We start from the raw sequence: 20,411 nt of genomic DNA on the forward strand, positions 1-20,411 counted from the left end.
AATTTCACTGCCATGAAGACCAATACAGGTGGGGGATGGAGGGGTTGATTTTCACTACCACTGCCCCCCCCCCCCATCCCTCACCTGGATTTGATGGTCACATTAATGTTAACCCCTTCCTCAATTTCAGCCTGCACTAGTACCGTTCCCCTACTTTCTGTGCTCTGGCCTTGGACAGAGAACAGTTGAACAATGAGATCAAAATCACCCAGCTGAGCTTACCTCAGCACACGCTCCTGGTCAGATCACCTCTTCCAGGTGGGTGGGCGGGCAGGCCGGTGAGTCAGGCAGGTGGGTGGGATCTCCAAACCTGGCCGCATCCCCATCCCTCTCACATAACAAGTAGCCTATATCAGAGCCTGAAACTGCCGGAGGAGGTAGGGGGAGGAGATGCAGTCTTACAGCTGGAGGGAGCAAAATCCTACATATGCCAACGGTGACGGCCTCTCTCTCTCCAGATGGGCTCCCCTCTATGAAGGGCACCTGTAGGCACATGCCTACAATGCTTAATGGGAAATCAGGCCCTGATGACTAGTGAGTATAGAAGATGGCAGCTGCTGAAATACAACTTCCTTAGTCAACCTCTTCACCCCAAGGTTGCTTACTAGAAATAACAGTACATTAATTGGGTCATTCCCATGTTCTTCCCTCCTGTACATATATTTTCAGTGCTATTCAGTCAGAGGAAATCATGGACTTTTAAGGCACCAATATATTAAAAACAAACTTTTTTTTTTTCTGTAATAAATTAACAAAATGTCTTTAAAAACATATAGAGTACAGACAGACTTATAAAAGCGGTAAACAGCACATCTAACTCTATCTGCTGGGCCTGGGTCAGTGCATGTATGACCACTGGGAAGTTCCCTTGGTAGAGTGGGAGCAAAAAATCATTTTTAAAGATACAAGCTTTTCAGTGCTAGACTGGCAGCACAATTCAAACAATAGAGTTATTACTGTCTTCAAACACTAAATCATCCTTTTCCACACTTAAGGCCCCTTTCACACGATTGGACCGTTCAGGTGTCAGTTTTGACGGCGGACCTGAACGGGCGCTCCATGTTAGTCTATGGAGCGTCGGATGTCAGCGCAGACATGTCCGCTGACATCCGACCCGGTCCGATCCGCTAAAAGCAGACGGATGGCTCTACGTCCAGGTCCGTCGCTGGCGGATCGGATCGGGTGAGATCTGATGAAAACGGACATGCTGTCCGTTTTCATCCGATCCCTCCATAGGCGGCAGCGGCGCCTGACAAGCTCCTCCCCGCTCAGTGAGCAGAGAGGGACCTGTCATCCGCCGGCTCAGCGGAGATCAACGGACTGATCTCCCGCTGGCCGGCGGACCGAGGCGGGCTCCGTAGAAATGGAGTCTGCCTCGTGTAAAAGGAGCCTTAAATCGTTATGCCATTTGTTTACATTTTGAATATTCACTACATACTAGAATCACTAAAACCTGGGCTGTATAGAAATACTACAGCCTTTTCATTGTGCTTCTGACTCTCGCTTTCTATTTGCCTGTAAATACATTTATTATAGCCAGGACTAAAAAGCAAAATTTAAAAAAAAAATTCAGGTAAGCATTAAAGAAGGATATTTTGAACTCTTACTTAAAGACAGTGGGTAGAATGTCATTTTTTTAAATTTAATTTAGATATGTAGCTTTAATAGTTTTTCTGAAAGAAGCCTGTAGTTTAAGGAGCTCAGTAGATGAAGCTAAAATGTACATACACAAGTGAATAAGTCGTATATGTGACTCATTACTCTCTTCCTCAACACAAGTCCATCTGAAGTTTCAGAGACAGTGTGCCTCGAGGGCCCATTCACTATACAATGCACATAAAAACTTGTCTGCAGATCTCTCAACTTCAACCCTCTGACCTTCTTAGCCTTAATGCCCCTATTACTGAGGAGGAAATTGAACTTACCATGAAATCACTACCTGCCCATAAGGCTCCAGGACCTGATGGTTTTCCCTATGAGTTCTATAGGACCTTTCTTCCCTTGATGTTTTCCTGTATGTGTAAACTTTTTAATGCTTTCCTTCAGAACACCCCTGTCTCCTCAGATATGCAGAGATCTTTCATCACTGTGATTCCAAAGCCGGGCAAAGATCCTTCCCTCTGTGCTAGTTACAGGCCCATAGCTCTTTTGAACTCTGACCTAAATTCTCTTTACCAAACTCCTATCTACCTGCTTGAAGCCGATACTCCCATCCCTGATTCATAAGGATCGGGTAGGTTTTGTCCCCCTCTGCCAGGCCTGGAGACAATACTAGGAAAATTATAGATCTGATTGATGTCGTGAACCGAAAAGTCACGGCGTCCATATTACTCAGCCTGGACGCAGAAAAGGCTTTTGACCGCCTTGGTTGGCCTTTCGTTTTTGCTACCCTAAGTCATATGGGATTTAAGGGGCCTTTCTTACAAGCCATCCATCATCTCTATAATAATCCAACATCCCAGGTGAAAACCCCTTTTACCCTTTCTTCCTCCTTTCCCGTTACAAACAGTACCCAGCAGGGCTGCCTGCTTTCCGCCTTACTTTTTGCATTATGTGTTGAACCTCTGGCAGCGATTATCCGTAGATTCTCAGACATTCGGGGCATATCAGTCCGAGGGAGGGAATTTTAAATTTCACTGTCTGCAGATGATATCATCCTTACCTTATTACCCTAACCCAAACTAGGATCTCCCTACCAAACCTACATGCAGAATTTGATCAATTTAGTTCCCTCTCAGGATATAAAATGAATGCTTCCAAATTCGGGGCTCTCCCTGTCAATTTTCCCACGGAGGAAGTTAAACACTTACCCTGACCTTCGCCTCTTTATATAAGGATAACTCCCCCCCCCCCCTTTATTGGCAAATTAGGCTAATGGTGCAACAATGGAAGAAATATCATATATCCTTCCTGGGACGTGTGGCCTCCGTTAAGATGTCGATACTCCCCACCTTTTATATCTCTTTCAAATGTTGCCCATACCAATTGCCTACGCACACCTGAAAAAAATTGCAGGCGGATTTGTTACATTATGTATGGAACTATAAGCGTCATAGGATCCCCCGTTCGGTGCTCACGGTGTCACACACTGGTTTGGCGTTTCCCAATTTTATAAAATACTATTAAGTGACCCAAGTTCGAGCAATTGCTTCTTGGTTTACTCAACGTTCTTTTAATAAATAGGGGGCAAATACATTTTCACAGCACTGTATGTAAAGCACTGCATAAATTGTCAGCGCTGTGTCAGAACCTGTAATAAATAAAATAAATTGTTTAAAATCTTATAAGCTAAAATTATTTCTAACCCAGAACCATTATAGTTTTTCCTTAAATTCTGATTCACACACCAGGCTCTTTTATACAAAGCAGACCCTAATTATGGTGACTTGCATACAACACTAAAACTAGAATTCACCAATCAGGGACATTAAAATTCTAAGGATTGCACAGAGTGTGTTGTCTTGACATTTTGTAAGCAACTGAAGCAAAATGTTTCTTTACTTTTAAAAACAGGCATAGTGTGCTTGAACAACAAACTTCGATTAAATCTCCTCATAAACAATGGAATACTGGCAGATTGTTCTATATGAAAGTGTCTCCTGTGCTTTACACCGAACACTAGATCCCATCTATGTGCCAAATTTCAGTATTGATCCATGTGGAGAGGGAGCAAAACACAGTTTTGTTTCAATGTTGTTTACAGCTAACAGCTTTCATACTGATATCAGTTACCATGATAAAATAAACCGATAGACACATCTGTACAAGAACATCGTCTGATGTATACCTTGCTTATTTATAGCTAGAAATAAAAAAAATAGATTTAGTTAAAGGATAAGTTCACTTTTCTATAAAAAATAATAAATGCATTTTTATGCAGGTAAAAATATGTGCATTTATTATTTTTTGTTGCCGGAGCCTGGAAAGCATTGCAGATCTGCAGTAGACAGATGATCGCTGGTGTCATGTAGGTCTACTGCAGATCTGTTAGTGTATCTGTGTGCCTGTCCTGTACTGGCAAGCAGATATATTAACAAGAAGAATCAATGAACATGGTTCATTGAGAACTAGAACCCGAATATCGCAAAGGATGTCAGGACTTGTAGTTCATTCACGCACAGAGCTGTGCAAATAAATGATGCAGCCACCTGTGTGGGTTTTGTAGAGTCGGTGACTGGCTTAAAAATAGAAGTTATGCAGCAGCTCCATAGCTACCGATCACTTTCACAGAGTTGGCCTCATGGTGCCTCCCCCCCGTGGTTCCCAGGCTGTCCTGCACTCACCGGAGCCTGGGAACACATCCCCCGGCTGGGGGAGAGAGATTGCAGTGAGACAGAGGCAAATCCATGGTTTCAGATGCACCCTTTACTGGCCAGCACACTGGCCAGCAAAGGGCTACTTCTAACCAAGCCGGTCTGTGCTTGGTTAGATGGTGTGAAGGGCAGGGGAGACATTGGAGTCTATTAGATCTCTAATGTCTCCATAAAGAGTACCTGTCACCTGCCTAATGCTATCACATAGGGGGATTATTAACCCCTTGTGATAGCAATCAAGTCAAGTAAAAATAAATATAAAAATAAATGAAAAAAGTTATAAAAAATAAAATTATAATTAAATTTATAAAAAAAAAAAAAAAAAAAATTGCCAAAAACCCCCACAACCTGTGCAAAAGCAAACGGGAGCCAGGGTGTGCAAAACAGCGGTCACACCACACATGTGACATATCGCCGCGAACATCAGAGTGAGAACAATAATTCTACTACAAGAGCTACTAGTTAACTCTAAACTGATGAGCTTTTCAAGCCTTTTTAAAGCGTCACCTATGGGGATTTTAGAGCACCATTGTTTTTGGTGATATTACAGGCGTATGCAATTTTAGGACATGTAATGTTTGGTATCTATTTACTCAATGCAACCTCATCTTTTATATTTTAACCGAAAATGGTAAATATGGTGTGGTTTTGCACTAAAATTAATTCTATTATATTTTTTCTTGAAAATTTGTTTTTAATAAACAGTTGCGCAAATATCATGTGAAACAAAAATTTGCAACTATCACCCTTTTATTCTACAGGGCCTCTGCTTTCAGAAAATATATAATGTTCTGGGGGTTTAATTCATTTTATTTCCAAAAATTTTTTTTTTTTTCATGTATGTGAAAAATAAAAAAAATTGCTCTGGAGCCGAACTGGTTAGAGCCCTTTCACACTGGGGCGGTTTGCAGGCGCTAATAGCGCCTGCAAACCGACCCGAAAGTGCCGCTACTTTCATTCCACTGGAGCGATGCGCTGGCAGGACGGTAAAAAAAGTCCTGTCAGCAGCATCTTCGGAGCGGCGAAGGAGCGGAGTGTATACCACTCCTTCACCGCTCCTGCCCATTGAAATCAATGGGACGGCGCGGCTATACCGCCAGCAAAGCGCCTCTGCAGAGGCGCTTTGCGGTGGTATTTAACCCTTTCTCGGCCACTAGTGGGGGGTAAAACCGCCCCGCTAGCGGCCGCATACCAACGGTAAAACGCCGCTAATAATAGCAGCGTTTTACCACCGCCGCCGCCCCCGCCCCAGTGTGAAAGGGCTCTTAAAGCAGATCTCCAGGCAAACATTCCTTATTAAAATCTGCTGTGTAAACATGTTAATTCTCATGAGGTGTATGCCACATTAATAAAGAATGTCATTTCTTTAACCACTTGCCCACCGCCCTAAAGCAGTTTTCCTGCTACAGGGTGGCTGCGCTGCACAGGATCACATATATATATGTGATCCTGCACTTCCAGGTATCGGGCGCGAGTATGCGTGCTGACGGCTCGATGAGCAGGTCCCACGGATCCGATGTCTGCCAGCACCCACTGATCGTTCGGTAAACAGGCATAATGGCGATTTGCCTATCTAAACAAGGCAGATTGCCGTTCTGTCAGTAAAGAAGGCATGGATTCTGTGTTTCTGTAAAGCAGGGACACAAACCTATGCCTTCCCCTAGTAAAAGCACCTCCCTCACTACAGTAAAACACTAGTTAGGCACACAGTTAAACCTTTGATGGCCCCTGATGTTAATCCCTTCCCAGCCAGTGTCACTAGTACAATGACAGTGCATATTTTTAACACTGATCACTGTATTAGTGTCACCGTTCCCCAAAAAAGTGCAAAAAGTGCCAGTTAGTGTCCAATTTGTCCGCCGCAATATCGCAGTCCCGCTAAAAGTTGCTGCCATTACTAGTAAAAAATAAATAACAATTCCATAAATATAGCCCCAAGTTTGTAGATGCTATAGCTTTTGCGCAAACCAATCAATATCCGCTTATTGGCATTTTTTTTTACCAAAAATATGTAGCGGAATACATACAGTATTGGCCTAAATTGATGAAGAAATTAGATTTTTTACATTTTTTTATTTAAAAGAAACAAAAGTGTGGCACTATATATCACATCCACAGTCGTGTGTATTACAATAAAAACATATAAAAATAGTGAATACTACCAAAAAATGTATCATAAAAATGGATAGTGTCAAATAATTAATCAGTGTTGATCACACATAAAGTAAATACACAATAATGCTTAATCATCAGATGTGCCAGTGATTAGTAGAAACCCGTGCTGGTTCCATGAGCCAGACACCAAACATAAGAAACATAAAACTTTAAAAGTCCATAAAAAATGTGTAGAAAAATAGTGAAGAAAACATCAACAGAGTTCAAAGGGGGTGATGCATGGCCAGATGGTATTCACAGAATTTTAGTCGCACCAAATCTGGCGAGTGGGCAGAAGTCGCACCAAAGTCGCACCAAATCTGGCGAGTGGGCAGAAGGGAAACCAAAAGTGTGCATAGATTGTACATCAGTGCCGGGGCCAACACCAGGAGTAGAGGAGGCTTACCGGAAAAAATTGACCTGAAATGGCGTACGCCAGACAAGTCAAAAAAGCATAATAACCACTGGTTCTGGGAAATGCGTCTTGTCAGATGTCATCAACAGATGGTGGAAAGAAAAAAGGGGGGGTCCGCACGGCTTCCTCTCCCATAGGTAATCCAGCATCAGCCAAACGTGTCGTTTCATATGCCATGCAAGGAGCAAACAAAACTCACATAGCGTAATAACGTTTTATAACACTAGTTTATTAAAATAATAAAAAACAAACTCACATTTGGAAGAACGAAACAGAGCTCAAATATCAAATAGCGGCGATCGTGAGGGGTCCATCAAGTCCAACCTATGTGTGTGATTATATGTCAGTATTACATTGTATATCCCTGTATGTTGTGGTCATTCAGGTGCTTATCTAATAGTTTCTTGAAACTATCAAAGCCCCCCCCGCTGAGACCACCGACTGTGGAAGGGAATTCCACATCCTTGCCGCTCTTACAGTAAAGAACCCTCTACGTAGTTTAAGGTTAAACCTCTTTTCTTCTAATTTTAATGAGTGGCCATGAGTCTTGTTAAACTCCCTTCTGCGAAAAAGTTTTATCCCTATTGTGGGGTCACCAGTACGGTATTTGTATATTGAAATCATATCCCCTCTCAAGCGTCTCTTCTCCAGAGAGAATAAGTTCAGTGTTCGCAACCTTTACTCATAACTAACATCCTCCAGACCCTTTATTAGCTTTGTTGCCCTTCTTTGTACTTGCTCCATTTCCAGTTCATCCTTCCTGAGGACTGGTGCCCAGAACTGGACAGCATACTCTAGGTGTGGCCAGACCAGAGTATTATCGTTTTATCTCTGGAGTTGATCCTCTTTTTAATGCATGTCAATATTCTGTTTACTTTGTCAGCAGCAGCTTGCCATTGCATGCCATTGCTGAGACTACCATCTACTAGGACCCCCAGGTCCTTTTCCATCCTAGATTCCCCCAGAGGTTTTCCCCCCAGTGTATAGATTGCATTCATATTCTTGCCACCCAAATGCATTATTTTAAATTTTTCTACATTGAACCTCATTTGCTATGCAGTTGCTGTATGTACCGTAGTACAGTCCAGAAACAAAAGTGTGCATTTTGCTTTTTTTTATCCTATCTAAAACTCACTAACACTAAAGCCGTGTACACACGACCGGACTTTTCCAGCGGACTGGTCTGACGGAACAAATCCATCGGACAATCTGACCGTGTGTGGGCTTCATCGGACCTTCAGGTGACCTTTTTCTGTCGAAAATCAGACGGACTTTAGATTTGGAACATGTTTCAAATCTTTCCGACGGACTCAAGTCCGGTCGAAAAATCAGTTCGTCTGTATGCTAGTCCGACGGACAAAAAAGGACGCTAGGGCAGCTATTGGCTACTGGCTATGAACTTCCTTATTCTAGTCCCTTCGTACATCATCACGTTCAAACCAACGGACTTTCGATCGGACTTTAGTCCGTTCCTGTGTGGGCAAGTCCGGTCGTTCGAAAGTCCATCGTAACTCCATCGAAAGTCCGTCGGAAAGACCGTCAGACCTTTGATGCTGAAAAGTCAGCTCGTGTGTACGCGGCATAACTGACACTAATACTAATTTTAAAAAAAATCCTGGCCAAAATATACTGACCCTGAGATTGATCTTTGACTTTGACCCAAACTCTAACCATGGCATTGACCTAGATTAAACCTTAATCTAGGTATTTTGTTTTAAAAAAATCTTATTTTACTTTTTTAATTTTAATTTTTTTTCCCTATCTCTGCAAGGACAGAAAAAGATAAAATATATCTTTTTTGTCCATTCTACAGACAGAAAACACGGGCGTGGCTTCACAGTGACTGATTACTGTGATACCCAATCAGAGGCTATCACAGCGTTCAGGTATCGGATATTCCAGGTCCCGATCGCTCCCAGCACAAAGGGATGTACGCAAGTATGCGGTCCCATGGCAAAAAGCCCAGTGCAGCGGGGCTGCATATTTGTGTTATGCCAGCACCAAGGGGTTGAAGTGGAAGTCCAGGCTAGAACTAACTATGACTAAAACAGCTCCCACCCACCTTCCAACTCCTATACTAACTACCCTAAAAAAGGAAGATGCATATATTTTCCTATTCTCAGAGCGCTCTTATCCGCTCAAATGATCCCCCATTAGCCGGCTTTCCAGGAAAATGAGAGCATACTGACAATGACTGGAATGCCTGGGCGGTGACTTCACCCATAGGCTTACTATGGGACATCTGTTGTCGGCTGTCCCTCCTCTCCCCTGAAGCCGGCCACTGGGAGACAATCACATGACCCGTCCGTAGCACCCTGAGAATAGTAGATTCATGTAGATGTTATAAAGGGGGGGGGGGGGAAGCAGTTTTGAGCTCAGTTAGTTCTAGCCCGGACTGCTTTAATTTTATGTTCCACATATATGTAGGTATATATGTAAGTAGCTGCAAGCATCCATCTTGTGCAGTTAGATCCCCTTCCTACCCCCAAAATAACAGTAGTGGTACTAAGCCATTTAAATGTAAAACTTGGAAAAATGGTTGACTGTACAATGAAGCTGCACACTGTAATTACAGTTGTGCTCATACGTTTACATACTCTGGCAGAATTTATGATTTCTTGGCCATTTTTCAGAGAATATGAATAATAACACAAAAACCTTTCTTTCACTCGTGGTTAGTGTTTGGCAGAATCCATGTAATATCAATCAACTGTGTTTACTCTTTTTAAATCATAATGAAAACATAAACTACCCAAATGACCCTGATCAAAAGTTTACATAACTTGGTGATTTTGGCTTGATAACATGCACACAAGTTGACACAAAGGGGTTTGAATGGCTATTAAAGGTAACCATGCTTACCTGTGATCTGTTTGCTTGTAATTAGTGTGGGTGTATAAAAGGTCAATGAGTTTCTGGACTCCTGACAGACCTTTGCATCTTTCATCCAGTGCTGCACTGACGTTTCTAGATTCTGAGTCATGGGGAAAGCAAAAGAATTGTTAAAGGATCTGTAGGAAAAGGTAATTGAACTGTATAAAACAGGAAAGGGATATAAAAAGATATCCAAGGAATTGAGAATGCCAATCAGCAGTGTTCAAACTCTAATCAAGAAGTAGAAAATGAGGGGTTCTGTTGAATCCAAACTACGGTCAGGTGGACCAACTAAAATTACAGCCACAACTTCCAGAAAAATTGTTTGGGATGCAAAGAAAAACCCACAAATAACTTTAGGTGATATACAGGACTCTCTGAAAACATATGGTGTGACTGTTTCAAGATGCACAATAAGGAGGCACTTGAAGAAAGATGGGCTGCATGGTCGAGTCACCAGAAGCCATTACTATGCACCATTCCTACTGTGAAACACGGAGGTGGATTGCTCTTTTGGGGATGTGTAAGCTACAAAGGCACAGGAAATTTGGTCAAAATCGATGGCAAAATAATTACAGTATGTTATCAAAAATACTGGAGGAACATTTGCATTCATCAGCCAGGAAGCTGCACATGGGATGTACGTGGACATTCCAACATGACAATGATCCAAAACACAAGACCAAGTGAACCTGTCATTTGCTACAGCAGAATAAAGTGAAGGTTCTGGAGCGGCCATCTCAGTCTCCCGACCTCAATATTATTGAGCCACTCTGGGGAGATCTCAAATGTGCAGTTCATGCAAGACAGCCCAATAATTTACAGGAGGCTTTTTGCCAAGAGGAATGGGCAGCTTTACCATCTGAAAAGATAAAGAGCCTCATCCACAAATACTACAAAAGACTTTAAGCTGTCATTGATGTTAAATGGGGCAATACACGGTATTAAGAACTGGGGTATGTAAACTTTTGATCAGGGTAATTTGGGTGGTTTCTGTTTTCATTATGATTTAAAAAGAGTAAACACAGTTGATTGATGAAAAATGGCTTCAGCCAAACACTAACCATGAGTGAAAGAAAAGTTTTTGTGTTATCATTCATATTCTCTGAAAAATGGCAAAGAAATCATAAATTCAGCCAGGGTATGTAAACTTATGAGCACAGTAGCCAGTGTCAGACTTAGAATATAGGAAGCTGATAAAAAAGACAGATTTTATTATTTAATTAAAAAAATACATTTTGAACTATAGGCAAAACTTTTTTCATATTGGATAGAATAAGAGAGGATTATAACCCCTGTCCCCTGTTATAATCCCTGTTTTGCCATATGTGTCCCTTGGGCAAATTCAGCTTCACTTCCTGTCCTATAGCCAAAACAGGAAGTGAGAGAAAATCCCTGCAAATTAAGGGAATCCCTTAAGACCTCCCAGGTCACCAGAACCGATTTCCCCATTGGAAGATTTCCCCTCTATTACTTTTCTGGGGACAACTCGAAATTTGGGATTTTCTTTTACTTTCACTTTCAATGATAATGGTAAACATAACAAACAGAGAGCAAATCTCCCTAATTGGGCCACAAACAGCAATAAAAACCTAATAGGTGTTCTAATTCATCTCCAAAACTAAAAAAATCATTTTGTCTTTAGTTATACTTTAAGAAATATGTATAATTATAACCAATTTTAAATGTTACACTTTTAGCAATCATAAATAATTAAAAAAAAACCCTGAGAAAAAATACTGGTTTAGAGCCAGCCCACCTGTACATTTCTCCTAAAGTCCACCCGCTACTGTTCTCCAACTAGGATTTGGCGGTCCATGGATTATGATATATTCATAATAGCCATGTGAACCTAACATACAGTGGGGATGGAAAGTATTCAGACCCCCTTAAATTTTTCACTCTTTGTTATATTGCAGCCATTTGCTAAAATCATTTAAGTTAATTTTTTTTCCTCATTAATGTACACACAGCACCCCATATTGACAGAAAAACACAGAATTGTTGACATTTTTGCAGATTTATTAAAAAAGAAAAACTGAAATATCACATGATCCTAAGTATTCAGACCCTTTGCTCAGTATTTAGTAGAACGACCCTTTTGATCTAATACAGCCATGTGTCTTTTTGGGAAAGATGCAACAAGTTTTTCACACCTGGATTTGGGGATCTTCTGCCATTCCTCCTTGCAGATCCTCTCCGGTTCTTGTCCAGGATGTCCAGAAGGTTTTTGTCCAGGATATCCCTGTACTTGGCCGCATTCATCTTTCCCTCGATTGCAACCAGTCGTCCTGTCCCTGCAGCTGAAAAACTCCCCCACAGCATGATGCTGCCATCACCATGCTTCACTGTTGGAACTGTATTGGACAGGTGATGAGCAGTGCCTGGTTTTCTCCACACATACCACTTAGAATTAAGGCCAAAAAGTTCTATCTTGGTCTCATCAGACCAGAGAATCTTATTTCTCACCATCTTGGAGTCCTTCCGGTGTTTTTTTAGCAAACCCCATGCGGGCTTTAATGTGTCTTGCACTGAGGAGAGGCTTCCGTTGGGCCACTCTGCCATAAAGCCCTGACTGGTGGAGGGCTGCAGTGATGGTTGACTTTCTACAACTTTCTCCCATCTCCCGACTGCATCTCTGGAGCTCAGCCACAGTGATCTTTGGGTTCTTCTTTACCTCTCTCACCAAGGCTCTTCTCCCCCCCGATAGCTTAGTTTGGCCGGACGGCCAGCTCTAGGAAGGTTTCTGGTCATCCCAAAGGTCTTCCATTTAAGGATTATGGAGGCCACTGTGCTCTTAGGAACCTTAAGTGCAGCAGAATTTTTTTTGTAACCTTGGCCAGATCTGTGCCTTGCCACAATTCTGTCTCTGAGCTCTTCAGGCAGTTCCTTTGACCTCATGATTCTCATTTGCTCTGACATGCACTGTTTGCTGTAAGGTCTTATATAGACAGGTGTGTGGCTTTCCTAATCAAGTCCACTCAGTATAATCAAACACAGCTGGACTTAAATGAAGGTGTAGAACCATCTTAAGGATGATCAGAAGAAATGGACAGCACCTGAGTTAAATATATGAGTGTCACAGCAAAGGGTCTGAATACTTAGGACCATGTGATATTTCAGTTTTTCTTTTTTAATAAATCTGCAAAAATGTCAACAATTCTGTGGTTTTTTTTGTCAATATGGGGTGCTGTGTGTATATTAATGAGGAAAAAAATTAACTTAAATGATTTTAGAAAATGGCTGCAATATAACAAAGAGTGAAAAATTTAAAGGGGTCTGAATACTTTCCGTCCCCACTGTAGTAATATATAATATAAAAGAAGCCCATTTAACTAATTTAAGAATTAAATGAACATAAGAGCATCTAATGTAGCAGTTTTTTTATCACATGCAAATTATTATAGATCTACATCGAACGTCTTGAATATGATGTTTTACCAGCTCCTAGAAGACATTCTGAATTACAGGTTTACTAATGTTAAGTAGAAGCCTAATTAGGATATTAACTAATAATAATAAATAACTTTCTCCATTAAAATCAGCAATTAAAGCATTCTCATTCTTTTGTGTGTCATAAAGGCTTTATTATTACACACATGAATGGGAACGTTAGCAGAAGACCCTGTAACACTTAACTACATGCAATCATTCCTAGCCAAGGAGAAAGGGCTGCTATTCTAATGATATAAATAACACACTGAATGCACTCCTGCCAGGAAACACAGGCTCATTACTCTTTTTAAAAAGGATTTCAACATTATATGGAAATTTCTTAACGAGTGAGAGCTCACTGTGTAGAATCATAGAAAAGTTCCTTCCTCCCTGATGAAATACCTCAGGACCCTTATAGAAAATCATTACATTTTTATTATTAAGAAGCAATGTCAGACCAAGTTAGCTCCTGGCCTGGCAAACGGCAGGGATTTCTACAGTACAATCAATTTATAACCAGCTCTAACATTTTATTCTAATATATGCCACTGTTTAAAGGTACTTTAAGTATTTAAAAAAAAAAATCACAGAGGGGCGTGGCGTCCGAGCCCGAAGATGGCTGCTTAGCTCCCGAGCTCCGCCACTCCACCGGGGGAATCCACTGCCATCGGAGCGATCGATAGCACCATCCGCCGCCATCCGACCCGTCCGAGTCCCGTACACTCACGGGGATGCCGCGGAGACGAAAAGACCCTCCGCCGCAGCTCAGCAAGCTGCCGGAGTATTTCTCCGCCTCAGCACGGCCTATCCAAAATGGCGCCCAGCCGAAACGAAAGCAGCAGCAGGCCGCATCCACGAGCTGTCCGCCCGGCCTAAACAGCGCCGATCCACAGACCCAGCACAGCGGATCGTCCTCAGCAGCTTCCACCCCCACTACAAGAAGCCCTGTCAAATCCAGGCAGAGGACGGCCTCTCCACAGGGGAATCAACAACAACAAGCTATGGAGGTGAGACCACATACCCCCCCACATGCCCAGGCCTCAGCCGCCTCAGATCCTATAGAGGGATTCCCCACCACAGGACAACCTATATCAGATACTGTCCTTAAAGAGATGCTAATGTCCTTGAGGACATCCCTGCATCAAGACATGCTGATGACAGTACAACAGTGTAAAGCTGAAGTACAGGCTCTAGGAGGGAGGGTAGATCACATTGAGAATACTCTAGCCTCTCATGGGTCCTCTTTCAACAAAATGGTGGATGCACACACCATTCACTCTGATGACATCTCCTGGATCAAAGATAAATTATCTGACCTTGAAGACCGATCCAGGAGAAATAACCTCAAAATAAGAGGCATTCCTGAATCTATCTCTGCGCAGCAATTGCCGCAATATGTCCACGAACTGTTCGTGGCACTGCTCCCTGCAGCATCTGCATTGGAGCTCACGGTAGACAGGGTACATAGAATACCGAAACCGTCCTTTTTACCCGATGATGTACCCAGAGATGTTCTACTGAGGCTCCACTTCTATAAAACGAAAGAAACCATATTGGCTTCATTCCGCAACCCTGATCAACGCCCGCCTCAATATGCATCTCTTCAGCTACTCCCTGATTTGTCACGGCATACCCTCCAGAAACGCCGCAATTTGGCCACCATCACTAAGGCGCTCCGTAACCATCGCATTCTACACAGGTGGAAATACCCGGCTTCGCTCTCAATCACCCATAACGGCACGACCACCACGGTCTCCAATATGGAAGAAGGTCTGCATACCCTCAGGCAATGGGGAATCTTGATGGAAGCATCCCCACCTCCTATACAGGTTGACCCTCCTCAACACATGCAGGCAGAATGGCAGGTGGTGAAAAGGAAAAAAAGCGAAAAGAAACACGCTTAAATGTCTGATCGCTCCTATCCATTTCACTAAATCTTTAAGTCTACACTCCCCCAGTGCAGGCACACTTGGAAATTTTTCCAAAACCCCTCAACCTTATTGAACAGTGCTTATGGATCAAGAATCCCCCTGTGGATTCTCCTATCACCCTGTAACCTCTCCTTTTTTTCCCTTTACCTTGTTTTGTTCTTTGTTTTTTGTTGTTTTTATGGATCAACACCTCTCTACAGAACCACGCTCACCTGCGACATCATGGAAAGTAACCTACAACATCTGCATTCCAACTGTCCGCTTCAAGGGATATTCTAGAGGCAAAATCAGCCTGGCACCGCAGTCGTTCCTCGGCCGTGAGTACTGTAAATCCTTGACGTTTAGCATTCCCTCCAACATACCTCATGCCAGTTAAAATATTTTCCATCAACGCCCATGGCTTAAACCATCCAGCCAAAAGAGCATCTCTTTGGAAAGAAGTTGACTCTTCCCAATGTGATATTCTATGTGTTCAAGAGACACACTTCCGTCAAGAAGCCCCACCTTACTACTCTCACAGAAACTTCCAACACTACTTCTTCTCCAGTATGAAAGCGAAAAAGAGAGGAGTTATGGTGGCCATTAAGGACTCTATATCATTTCAACTGCACTCCGAAATATCTGACGAAGCGGGCCGATACCTCATACTTGTATGTGATATCAATTCTACCCGCTATACTCTAGTGAATGTGTATGTTCCTAATACCAAACAAATTCACTTTCTCAACAATTTGATGAAAAGGGTTAAAAAAATTCAACAAGGTTCCCTTATAATTTGTGGAGACTTTAATATTACTCCCGACCCACACATGGACTCTACCTCGTCTTGCTCACAAAAATCTCCTTCTCTACATGCTTTCCTACGATCGCATGACTTATTTGATTGCTGGCGATGCACGCATGCTAGTGAACGAGATTTCACATTTTATTCTCATAGACATTGTGTTTACTCGAGGATTGACCTGGTCTTGATGGATAAGTGGTTACTACAAAAAGTATCTCAAATTCAAATAAATAACATTACGTGGTCGGACCACGCCTCTATTCTCCTGACACTTGGGGATAACTACCCTACTAACGGAGCATACCTCTGGCGCGCAAACCCCCAAGTAATACACTCACCAACCACCAAAAAAATATTAGAGAACCACTTGTCTGATTACTTCCAGATCAATCACTCTTCCACTAATGATCCATTTGTGTTATGGAATGCTCATAAGGCATACATTAGAGGAATATTTATTCAACTGGCCTCGAAACTTAAGAGACAGAGACAGCAGCGGCTAGACATCATACTTGCAGATATCAAATCCCTAGAGGAACTAGATAAAAAACATCCTACACACCAGAATAGTAAACGACTAACAACCCTCCGACATGATCTCAGACTAGAACTACTCCACTCCTTTGAGCAAACAGAACGACGACTCAAAATGTCATACTATTCAACCAGTAACAAAGCTGGAAAGGCATTGGCTCGCAAATTACAAGGCCAACGCTACAAAAATAAAATACCTTACATCATAAGCCCCTCCTCCAAACAAAAAGTGATTGACCCTCAAAGCATCGCCAATGCTTTTAGTGAATACTACAGTTCCCTATACAATTTAAATCAAGACAATCTTCTCAACCAACCGTCACAAAACGCCATAAATGATTTCCTAAAACACATTGACCTACCGAGTCTATCCACTTCACAAATCCAAGCCTTGAATTCCCCCTTCACACTATCTGAGTTACTGAAAATTATTGACACCCTACCTGCTAATAAATCACCAGGACCGGACGGTCTGACAGGGGAATACTATAGGAATTTCAAACAATGTTTAGGTCCTCATCTCCTCAGGGTGTTTGAGGCCGCTGCTGTCTCATCTTCTTTTCCTTCTGAGATGTTAGAGGCTTTAATAGTAACGCTGCCTAAACCAGGGAAGACACCGGATGTTCCCCAAAACTTTAGACCAATTTCATTACTGAATACTGACCTGAAGCTCTATGCTAAAATGATAGCGTTAAGGCTCATTGACATTCTCCCCACTATAATTGACCCTGACCAATGTGGATTTACCAAAGGCAGACAAACATCTGACGCTACCAGAAGATTAATAGATATGATTCATATGGCCAGGAAGACAGGGACGCCTTCTCTGCTTCTTGCTCTGGATGCAGAGAAGGCGTTCGACAGAGTACATTGGACATATCTCGCAAGCACTTTAGAAAAATTTGGTTTTAAGGGTCATATACTATCTGCCATACTATCCCTCTACTCTACACCATCAGCCAGAGTATACACCTCAGGTATGCTATCTAAACCTTTTAAAATCACAAATGGCACCCGCCAGGGGTGTCCCCTTTCCCCACTCATTTTCAACCTCTTAATGGAACCACTAGCGTCCAGCATCAGACAAAACCCTAACATACAAGGCTTTCCTATTAACCATCGCAAACATGTCATCAGTCTCTTCGCAGACGATGTAATCCTTATGTTAACAAATCCGGTGTCTTCTCTGCAACACGCGTCTCAATTACTACACGAATATGGTTTAATATCGTATTACAAAGTGAACGAAACCAAATCTTACATACTGGATCTTGGTGTAAAGGCAAATGATAAATTACTTTTGCAAAACAAATACCCATATATCTGGGAATCCCATGAAATATCTTATCTAGGTATTAAACTTACGTCCCGCCCAACGCAACTATTCCATGCTAACTACCTTCCTTTGATACGTTCTTTAAATACGAACCTACAATCCATCAGCAAACACACATTGTCTTGGTCCGGTAGGTTGGCCGCCTTTAAGATGCAACTTCTGCCACAAATACTTTATATATTTCGCACGGTTCCTATTCCAGTTCCTCGACAGCACTTTAAAACTTTACAATCCACACTTTCTAGATACTTATGGGAAGGTAAAAAAGCCAGAAGCGCGCTCATAAATCTCCGTAAAACAAAAACAGCAGGAGGCGTTGGTCTACCGATTTTTGCCGACTATCATTTAGCTGCAATCCTGGCACAATTAAGAGGGTGGTTTCCCCACCACCAACCACCGCTTTGGTGTGCTATTGAACAATCCACAATACCAGGTGGCAACCTTTATGATTATTTGTTGGCTTTTGTGCATCTTAAATCCAAACCTACTGACCTCTCTCTCCCGATTCTAGCGACAGTCAGCTCATGGAAGACATTGATAACCACCAAATCTAGATCTTCCCCCACCATATCCCTATCAATCCCTCTATCAACACTGGCTCTATTGATCCCAGATATACCCGTGGCTAAATGGATAGAGAAAGGTATACAATGGGTTTCAGATGTACACTCTGGCCTTAATGATAGATCGTTTGACGATCTACAAAAATCCTATGACCTACCTACTTCAGACAGATTTAATCACTTCAGAATTGCCTCTTATCTCAAAACACATGACATCCAATACAAAATATTCTGGCAAATTCATGTGTACTTAAATGCCAAGCTACCTCGTAAGGGAGGTATTTCATTATTTTATACTTATCTTCATGATAAAAATGTATTTACTAAAACAAACTCCATGTTAGCATGGGAAAGAGATCTCAAAGACTCCTTTTCCCCACAACAATGGCACAAGGCTTTACAACACATCCATTCAGCCACCAAAAATACTAACCTCTGGGAACTCTCACATAAGATCACACAACGATGGTATTTAACACCCTATAGATTAGCTAAGTTTGACAGCTCCACACCTTCCACTTGTTGGAGGAATTGTGGGCAACCAGGAACTATCTACCACATCCTATGGGATTGTAAACACCTGACCTCATATTGGTCCCACATTTTCAACATTTTACGTCAAACTACAAATCTCAACATAACTAACACCTCTTCATTGGCCATCCTAAATATAGGCATAGAACTCATACCACCATTGTATAGACAATTTACTACCCACTTATTCCTAGCTGCTAAATTAGTGATCCTAAGAAAATGGAGATCATTGGATCCACCAAATATAGAAGAAACGGTAAATACCTTATCTTTGCATTACACTTATGAACGGATGTTAGCATCAATTAGTGGAAAATACTATATTTTTCTCCCACGTTGGCAACACTGGATTAATTGGTATAACACCCATCGCAATCCAACATGACACTACTCACTACTACTAGAGTGCATAACATCAACCTTTTTTGGCTCACCTAGAACCTTAGCCTTCCCTTTCCATGTGGTTTCTGAATTGATCCTGTATAATTTACATAAGAGTTACTTTTACCCAGTTATGAGCAATACGCTCTTGTTATAAGAATACTAACAGATATAAAAGGATTAACACTGATGTGTAAAATGTAGGGACTATGCCTCCGTTGAGCCACAGATAGTTCCCATTGGGGTGGCTGGCGGAGTCACATGGCCTCTCCTATCTTGATCTATTCCTCATAATTATATTACGGTACTGAACAACAAACTAAATGTATCTGTTAACCTCTATTATTTGGTTTTATTTTCTATTATTTTCTTATTCTCTTTTATTAACCCAGTTTACGATAGTTCCTGTAACTTGTAAACGAGATGTATATTTTTGTAAACTGACAAAATTCTGAATAAAAACTATTTAAAAAAAAAAAAAAAAAAAAAAAAAAAAAAAAAATCACAACTACATATACAGTTATTATGAAAGCCAGACTTAAAGTAATTCTAAAGTCTTGTTTTTTTATTGGTTAAAAATAACAAAAATGTTATACTTACCTGCTCTGTTTAATGGTTTTGCACAGAGCAGTCCAGATCCTCCTCTTCTCGGGTCCTCTTTGGTGCTTCAGGTCCCTCCCTCCTGTTGAGCGCCCCCCACAGCAAGCAGCTTGCTATGGGGCACCCGAGCCGCAGCTCCCTGTGTCCATTCAGACACGGAGCCACAGCCCAGCCCCGCCCCCTTTCTCTCCTCATTGGCTTACTGACTTTGACTGACAGCAGCGGGAGCCAATGGCGCTGTGCTTCTGTCTCAGCCAACGAGGAGGGGAGTCCTTTCGTGCAAAATTGCTGGATCTAGATGGACCTCAGGTAAGTGTTAGGGGGGTTTCTGCACCAAGAAGGTTTTTTATCTTTTTATCTTAATGCATAGAATGCATTAAAGCAGTGCTCGACCCACAATTTTTTTTTAAGTCAGCAGCTACAAACACTGTAGCTGCTGAATTTTAAATAGGACACTTACCTGTCCAGGGAGCCCGCGATGTCGTCCCCCCGAGGCTGATCCGTCCATGGGATCGGGTGCAGGCGCCGCCATTCGAATTAAGGGAGGTTTACTACTG

At 42.0% G+C, this 20,411-nt stretch overlaps 1 protein-coding gene and 1 long non-coding RNA gene across 8 annotated transcripts in view; one reads left to right on the forward strand and one right to left on the reverse strand.

Moving 5' to 3' along the window:
- Window positions 1–20,411, reverse strand: part of CHID1 (chitinase domain containing 1) — a 1,258,939-nt gene that overhangs the window by 254,338 nt on the left and 984,190 nt on the right. The gene's annotated exons all lie outside the window — the stretch shown is intronic.
- The window catches only part of LOC141112228 (uncharacterized), a 183,327-nt gene that overhangs the window by 21,005 nt on the left and 141,911 nt on the right, over window positions 1–20,411 (forward strand). The window lies entirely within an intron of this gene.

Source organism: Aquarana catesbeiana, linkage group LG11 (assembly GCF_042186555.1).
Source record: "Aquarana catesbeiana isolate 2022-GZ linkage group LG11, ASM4218655v1, whole genome shotgun sequence".
Lineage (NCBI taxonomy): Eukaryota > Metazoa > Chordata > Amphibia > Anura > Ranidae > Aquarana > Aquarana catesbeiana.